Raw genomic sequence first — 9555 nt, 5'->3', positions numbered from 1 at the left:
TATGTAATATGTTGTAAGACAGCTGTTTCATCACCTACCCATATAAACTGAATGTAGCTTGTGTTTAAAATATTACAATAAGACAACCAAGAAAGTTAAACATGTTACATTGGTATGACTTGGTTCCAAATTGATTTTAAAAAATAAAGAAGTACAAAACCTTGTAGACACATCCCTTTAAAGTTTGATTAGGATGTTGCTATACTTGTCTTGTACACTTCCAACATAGGATGGCTGGATTATGATGATGGAAATTAGGTATGAAAATTTTGTTTTAGTTACAACTTTAAATCTTCAAAAAATTATATATCTATCATTGCCCTGAACATGAAGTTGTGCGGCAACGCTATAATTGCACTATTTTTTGTTTTGGCTACTAGATTCTTGAATTTACAAATACCCTAATCACATGTTTCTTTCCTCCTCAGTCTATATCGCTATAGTATACACACAGTTTAACTTAAAGGTACAAGGAACATCGCCATTACTAAATACGGCCCTCTATAAAGCATGGAGTAAATTCGTTTGTTTTTATGGATACAGCACAAGATCGATTTTTGTAATGTATACGTCTACAATCTATATTCAGAGGGATTTCAGTACAAGTTATAGCGTTAGTATGTGTGTCGTCATTGGTTAGTGTTTATAGCATCACGAAATGTTATGATATCACGTGTCAGATTTTACAAGAGATTACGACTACCAGGCCATTTATGAAAATATAAGTTAATGGAACAAAACAATTGTTGAAGCTAGGAGATTATATCGGACGAAGACATTGAGAGATCCTAAAAACTAAGTTTCCCATGTCATATAAAAATTGTAGTGTCCGTAACTGTGGTGTAGTAGCATTACAACTGCTAGATATAGTAAGGTCGCTTTGCTACGATAGAAAACTTTACTGGAATCTTGTATGTGTGTTCCCTAGACTTCGATAAAATGGGTGAATTATAGTGTCTCTAACACGTACACTGTAGTGTTGGAAACACAAAAAAAGTTAATTATACAGTAATATCTTGTTGATGCTGAAGAGTAGACAAATTGAGACTTGTTTATCAAGTTGTTTCTTTAACTTTGAGGATTACTTTTCAATTGACATATAACGGAATGCCATGCGCTTTATACAACTGTTGACACCAGACCGTGAACGAACGGGAACCTTTTACAAACAAGGAAGGTAAAGAATTAGATTAATAACACTTGGTTCAGCAGCATGATGGGAGTACAGATACTTGTGTTACACACCATGGTTTGATAAGAACAGATATAAGGCTAATATTTGGAGAACATGTTCCTTAGTGTTGGTACAAAGGTGTGAAAGTGTTCGTTCTGTATGTTCCGTCTTGATCTTGAGGTTAGGTTATTTTGATTAAAATAAAATTTGGAAGATTGGGTATTCATTATTTGCGACTCCGAAGTCGACAAAGATTGCATTAAAAGTGAATTGATAAATTATATGATTACGAGGTAGGTGGTGTGATTTATTTAATAATATGAAACCAACACATTTGTGTTGGTTGTCTGTCTAGTGATCACGAGGGTGTAACATAGTCATATACAAAGTTGAGTCTCATAAGTGTATTATTAGCAAGAAATGAGAGACAATGACACAAATGTTAGAGCATGAAGCAAACAGAGTAGTTTATTCTTTTTCCTTGAATAGAGTGATAGTGTAAGTACAAATGAAAATAATAAGTACATACTATGACAACTGATTTGGTATGCTTTTTACAAATGTTCCCACTTCTCATGGTTGAGAAGTCAGGTATACAGATAACCAACCTTCGATACCCACGATGACAACAACCTTGAAGCTTCAATCATGATGACAACAATCTTAAATAACCAGGACAACAGCATAACAACCTATGTTAGGTAACCATGATGGCGACAACATAACACCCTAAGGTAACCTTGGCGAAAACACAACAACCATAGGTAACCATGGAAAAAACACAACAACCTTAAAGGTAACCATGGCAAAAACACAACAATCTTAGGAAACCATGATGGCGACAACACAACAACCTTAATAGGTAGCTAGCCCTAGCCTGGTGACAAGCAACTTTGCTTCAAATCGGAAGGTTAAATTTACCCCCCACCCCCATAAAATGTAGAGTATATAGAATGTATGCTCCCTCTGTTGCTACAGCTCATTTTTCTTTTTCAATGTTTACAATTTCTTTGATTTCAAGGTGGCTGTTTCTGACTTGTGTTTGGTAATATCCATGGATACACGTTGACCCATAGAAGCAGCCTTTTCTTTCTTTTGTGCAACCACTGCCATCCGTCGCTCTTCTGCCCTTCTAAGCTTGGCCTCCAGTTCAAATACGTTTATGGGTGGTAGAGCTGCGGACTTGGACTGGCGTATTTTCAGAGGTGGCAACCTGACTGGCTTAGAGATATCAAATTCAATTTTATAGGCGATGTTTTTCCGTTCACCTTCGACAGCGGTTTTCTGGGTTGATCCATCTGGATAAATTAAATAGAATTAAAACAACCATTTACTCTTACACTAGGAGTGTCATAGCTCTATCTATCGTATGTAATAATATTAATCATAGAATTCATGTAATATAACGTTAGATCAGTTGAACTTTTTAATTTTACTGTGAAAGTAAACCTTCTACCAAGACATGGGTTGTCTTTAAAATAGGCAATCAGACTTACCCACACTCCGCTGAACATTATCACCAGCATCCCGGGTAGTCTTGGTAACAAAATGATCAAATGATGGCGACTGGTTGCGTGGTCCAAATATAGGTAATGGAGAGCGCAGGGCGTCAGAAGTTGTCAAACCACCAATTGGTACCACTTGGCCACGTTTCAGTTGAATTCGTTGGCGTAGTCTGGAAAACATTCGGGCAATCGACCCGAAACAACCTACAGAACCATTTGCTACAGGCACGTTGCCTACATCCTTCTTGTTTTTACCGGATAAATCCTTTGGTTCGGCTGCAGTACCATCCTTCTTGGATTCCGTCATCAGACCAGATGTCTGTAAGTGTTCACTTTGAACCTTTACATTTTTCTTCCCTTCTCTCTTTCTCTTTGTCTTCTTTTTCTTTCCCTTCGGTTCACTCCACCCAGTCCTGTTGTCGGCACGATGTGGCGCGGTAGAGTTGTTCACATTTTGATGCTGTGACGTGGGTTTTCCATCCGACTGATCTAGGTCGATGACTTCAATTCCGTCGTTGGAATCACTGCCTTTAACGAAAATGGACGTAGTAGCCATGATAGCGTAGAATTCAAACTAGGAATCTACCAGCTCATACAAGATCTCCGGACAAAGACATAGGTACGTGTGTACAGATGTACTGATGTCCGTGGAGTGATAAACAGAATACGCGTTGACATGCATAGAACATGGAAAATTCGTATCACCCTTCTGTACTGTGACATTGTTGTACGCATTCGAAATGTGCCGTGATTGGTGATTGACGCGTTGGAATGTTGGAGTTTCGAAATGTGCCTTTGTTGGCGAGCGCGTTGGAATATAGGAGTTTCAAGATCGATATTGTTGCTAAGCCATGGAGCTTCCTGTGTACGTACATTTCTATAGATAAATGTAAAAGCTAATTCTGCACTACATCTGCAAGGACCAATTTCGAATAACGAAATAAAAGTTTAAAACAACTTTAGATTTAAATTTACTGAAACACAACTCTATAGTAATTACTGATGTTGGGCATTTTGCTTTTTGGATTGGTGAGGTGTTGGAAAGGGGGACAAAAATATTGGAAAATTTTGCAAATTGGCAACTTGGAATATACGTAATATCCATTGTCAAAATTATGGGATCAAGTCTATGTGCATTTAAAGAGGGTGTGACATCTTTACGTAATACTTACAAAACAATGGTCAAAGGTTACATGATGAGTCGAAAAAGGGAAATCAAAACTTAATATGTTTAATTATATGTGTACATACCCTTTACGATGTGAAATTCTAATTTCAGAAACAACCAATTGCAATTGACACCTCCTCAAATACTTAGAATTTTGTTTTTCCAAAGATAGGCAAATTGTTGCATTTTCATTACACCATGTGCGCAAGCTGAATTGTACACGTTCAAACAAAAAATACCTGGTTTATTTTCTACATTATAACATGCATGCATCTTTGTTGTTTGATTTGCTGTGCTCAAACTATCAATCACAGTATTAGAAATTCGTTATTTTCCACAGTTTGTCTAAATTAATCTTACTTATATTACTCTGCAATATATTTCTTCATTAAGGTAGAAAATTTCGTGACATGACGTGGGATTTCTCACTAGTTGTGTACGTCTCACCATGTACGTCACTCATATTTTCCTATGCTAAAGGAAAGAAAAGGCTAGGAGATTGAGATTTAAGCATCAAGATACTATTGGATTCTCAGTATACTATGGTCTAGTAAGACAGTGGATCTGTACTTTTTGCTGGTAATGAGAACCTCTTCCTGACTATCGCCCTCAGTGGTGAACTTTGGAGTAGCAGAATAGCCAGCGAGTGGCCTCGAAGCTCGACTAGATGATGAGGAATAACAAATGACAAGAGCATTTTGTAAATGAGTCACCTACATGTTTGCATTACTGCAGAATATTGTGTTCCATATTTTGAAATCAACTATAATTGGAAATTTGGAGGAGAGAGGGAGGGGCGAGAAAGATAATATATATAAATCAGTCAGAGCTGCAGGGCATAAAATAGAAATCCACCTGTGTATTCACATATACCATGCATTTAAGATTTCTGAGTTGAAAGTCTTTCAAGGTGCATTTTATGTTTGTTTGCATAGAAACTTCATTTGTGTAGAATCACATTTATTTATAAAACCACCTCAGTACTTACCGTGGTTGAAAAAAATAAAGATGAGGGGGCAACTGTTTTGTCCATACCTTCATTTCTAGCTTTGATGTGAATGCTGGAAAAGAATGTGTTGATATCTACACATCTGAGTAATTTACTGTACTGGGCCATACTCCTCTACGTATACGCTATACACAATGTAATGACTGTATCACAGTCACTGTCGTAACTGTATGTCCATTGTCTTTCTTGTAAAGTCGTTTGAAGGAAATAAACTGACACAGGACACTTTTCTAACATTGGTTGTGTTGGATGGTTTGCTTTACTTGTAGTAAATGTGTTTTTATGTGCAGATTCACTGATGCCAAGAATTTACATTGTTGAATTTTGTTTGTTTTAGCGACCAGATCCTTGAATTTACAAATACCTAATCACGTGTTTCTTTCCTCCTCAGTCGGCAAATATAGCTATAGTAGTATACACGCAGTTTAACTTGAAGTACAAGGAACATCGCCATTACTAAATACTGCCCTCTTTAAAGCATGTAGTAAATTCGTTTGTTTCTATGGATACAGCACAATATCGATTTTTGTAATGTATACGTCTATAATCTATATTCAGAGGGATTTCAGTACAAGTTATATCGTTAGTCTGTCTGTCGTCATTGGTTAGTGTTTATAGTATCACGAAATGTTATGATATCCCGTGTCAGATTTTTACAAGAGATTACGGCTACCAGGCCATTTATGAAAATATAAGTTAATGAAACAAAACAATTGTTGAAACTAGGAGATTATATCGGAAGATATTGAGAGATCCTAAAAACTAAGTTTCGCATGTCATATAAAAATTGTAGTGTCCGTAACTGTGATGTAGTAGCATTACAACTGCTAGATATAGTAAGGTCGCTTTGCTACGCTAAAAAACTTTACTGGAATCTTGTATGTGTGTTCCCTAGACTTCGATAAAATGGGTGAATTATAGTGTCTCTAACACGTACACTGTAGTGTTGGAAACACAAAAAAGTTAATTATACAGTAACATCTTGTTGATGCTGAAGAGTAGAAAAATTGAGACTTGTTTATCTAGTTGTTTCCTGAACTGGGAGGATTACTTTTCAACATATAACGGAACTCCATGAGCTTTACACAACTGTTGACATCAGACCGTGAACGAACGGGAACCTTTTACAAAGAGGGAAAGTAAAGAATGAAGATTAATAACACTTGGCTCAGCAGCATGATGGAAGTACATACAGATACTTGTGTTACACACCATGGTTTGATAAGAACAGAATTTATATAAGGCCTTGGAGAACATGTTCCTCAGTGTTGGTACAAAGGTGTGAAAGGTGTTCGTTCAGTATGTTCCGTCTTGATATTAGTGAGGTTGGGTTATTTTGACTAAATTGAAATTTGGAAGACTGGGTATTCATTATTTGCCACTCCGAAATCGACAAAGATTGCATTAAAAGTGAATGGAGAAATTATATGATTACTAGGTAGGTGGTGTGATTTATTTAGTAATATGAAACCAACACATTTGTGTTGATTGTCTGTCTGGTGTCCACGAGGGTGTAACATATAGTCATAGACAAAGTTGAGTCTCATAAGAGTGTTATTAGCAAGAAATGAGAGACAATGACACAAATGTTAGAGCATGAAGCAAACAGAGTAGTTTATTCTTTTTCCTTGAATAGAGTGATAGTGTAAGTACAAATGAAAATAATAAGTACATACTACGACAACTGATTTGGTATGCTTTTTACAAATGTTCCCACTTCTCATGGTTGAGAAGTCAGGTATACAGATAAACAACCTTCGATACCCACGATGACAACAACCTTGAAGCTTCAATCATGATGACAACAATCTTAAATAACCAGGACAACAGCATAACAACCTATGTTAGGTAACCATGATGGCGACAACATAACAACCTAAGGTAACCTTGGCGAAAACACAACAACCATAGGTAACCATGGAAAAAACACAACAACCTTAAAGGTAACCATGGCAAAAACACAACAACCTTAGGAAACCATGATGGCGACAACACAACAACCTTAATAGGTAGCTAGCCCTAGCCTGGTGACAATAACTTTGCTTCAAATCGAAAGGTTAAATTTACCCCCCCCCCCCATAAAATGTAGAGTATATAGAATGTATGCTCCCTCTGTTGCTACAGCTCATTTTTCTTTTTCAATGTTTACAATTTCTTTGATTTCAAGGTGGCTGTTTCTGACTTGTGTTTGGTAATATCCATGGATACACGTTGACCCATAGAAGCAGCCTTTTCTTTCTTTTGTGCAACCACTGCCATCCGTCGCTCTTCTGCCCTTCTAAGCTTGGCCTCCAGTTCAAACACGTTTATGGGTGGTAGAGCTGCGGACTTGGACTGGCGTATTTTCAGAGGTGGCAACCTGACTGGCTTAGAGATATCAAATTCAATTTTATAGGCGATGTTTTTCCGTTCACCTTCGACAGCGGTTTTCTGGGTTGATCCATCTGGATAAATTAAATACAATTAAAACAACCATTTACTCTTACACTAGGAGTGTCATGGCTCTATCCATCTCATGTAATAATATTAATCATAGAATTCATGTAATATAACGGTAGATCAGTTGAATTTATTAATTTTCCTGTGAAAGTAAACCTTCTACCAAGACGTGAGTTGTCTTAAAAATAGGCAACCAGACTTACCCACACTCCGCTGAACATTATCACCAGCATCCCGGGTAGTCTTGGTAACAAAAGGATCAAATGATAGCGACTGGTTGCGTGGTCCAAACATAGGTAATGGAGAGCGCAGGGCGTCAGAAGTTGTCAAACCACCAATTGGTACCACTTGGCCACGTTTCAGTTGAATTCGTTGGCGTAGTCTGGAAAACATTCGGGCAATCGACCCGAAACAACCTACAGAACCATTTGCTACAGGCACGTTGCCTACATCCCTGTTTTTACCGGATAAATCCTTTGGTTCGGCTGCAGTACCATCCTTCTTGGATTCCGTCATCAGACCAGATGTCTGTAAGTGTTCACTTTGAACCCTTACATTTTTCTTCCCTTCTCTCTTTCTCTTTGTCTTCTTTTTCTTTCCCTTCGGTTCACTCCACCCAATCCTGTTGTTGGCACGATGTGGGGCGGTAGAGTTGTTCACATTTTGATGCTGTGATGTGGGTTTTCCATCCGACTGATCTAGGTCGATGACTTCAATTCCGTCGTTGGAATCACTGCCTTTAACGAAAATGGACGTAGTAGTCATGATAGCGTAGAATTCAAACTAGGAATCTACCCGCTCATACAAGATCTCCGGACAAAGACATAGGTACGTGTGTACAGATGTACTGATGTCCGTGGAGTGATAAACAGAATACGCGTTGACATACATAGAACATGGGAAATTCGTATCACCCTTCTGTACATTGTTGTACGCATTCGAAATGTGCCGTGATTGGTGATTGACGCGTTGGAATGTTGGGTTTCGAAATGTGCCTTTGTTGGCGTGCGCGTTAGAATATTGGAGTTTCAAGATCGAATTATTGCTAAGCCATGGAGCTTCCTGTTTACGTACATTTCTATAGATAAATGTAAAAGCTATAATTCTGTACTACTTCTGCAAGGACCAATTTCGAATAATGAAATAAAAGTTTAAGACAACTTTAGATTTAAATTTACTGAAACACAACTCAATAGTAATTACTGATGGTTGGGCATTTTTTCTTTTGGGATTGGTGAGGTGTGGGAAAGGGGAACAGAAATGTTGGAAAATTTTGAAAATTTGCAACTTGGAATCTGCGTAATATACGTTGTCAAAATTATTGGGTCAACTTCTATGTGCACTCAAAGAGGGTGTGATATCTTTACGTAATGCTTACAAAACAATGGTCGAAGGTTACATGATGAGTCGAAAAAGGGAAATCAAAACTTAATATGTATAATGATATGTGTACATACCCTTTGCGATGTCGGAGTCGAGCCCCACCCCACCCCACCCCACTTACACGCCCAGTTATCGGACGAATATATTCTCCTCATTTCTCCCTAAAGAAAGTCTTGCTACCAGAGTCAGAATGTCTTGCAATTGGAAGCGGGGTCGGAGAAGTGTAATAAAATACGGTTTTTTTTCCCCAGGGTTCATTATGTTAAAGTCTGTATGATAAGACATTCGTACCATGCTATATCAGGTACCACTTCAGAGAACCGTGGAACTATAGAGTGGTCTGAGGTACCATGATGTACGGTTTCGAAGCCTGATAGGACTGATCAACAGAACACATCTTAGTCCTAATATATTCTTGCTGAATCTGGAAATTACTCAAGTCATGTGCCAGTAATTATAAATGCATGAGATCTAGGTATGTACTTGCAAAAATTATGGATATGAAAAATATTAATAAAATATTATTTTTTTCATATTTTGCCTTATCTTTAGATATCGTGTATCGCTTATTTCATACATGTTAGAAAAAATATCAAGTGGACATTTTGTTGAAGAAACTGCACCCTAAAATTTAATGTTCTGTACAAATTTATTATATCTTGAATATATGTATATTGCTAAATCCATGTTTGTTTTCGTAAAGAAAATCTAATAATTCTAAAAAATGAAAGCAGCAACTATGTAGAAGAAAGATGAAAGAAAACAAAGATACCGAAAACATTTCTTCTTGGCGTATTGACTATTGTATTGATGTATGCACGTCATAGTACCTCTGAAGCGCGTCATCAACGGCAACGAATTGAACGTGCCATTGTAC

The sequence above is a fragment of the Glandiceps talaboti genome, chromosome 8 (genome assembly GCF_964340395.1).
Source record: "Glandiceps talaboti chromosome 8, keGlaTala1.1, whole genome shotgun sequence".
NCBI lineage: Eukaryota > Metazoa > Hemichordata > Enteropneusta > Spengelidae > Glandiceps > Glandiceps talaboti.
Note: the sequence above shows the minus strand (reverse complement) of the source record.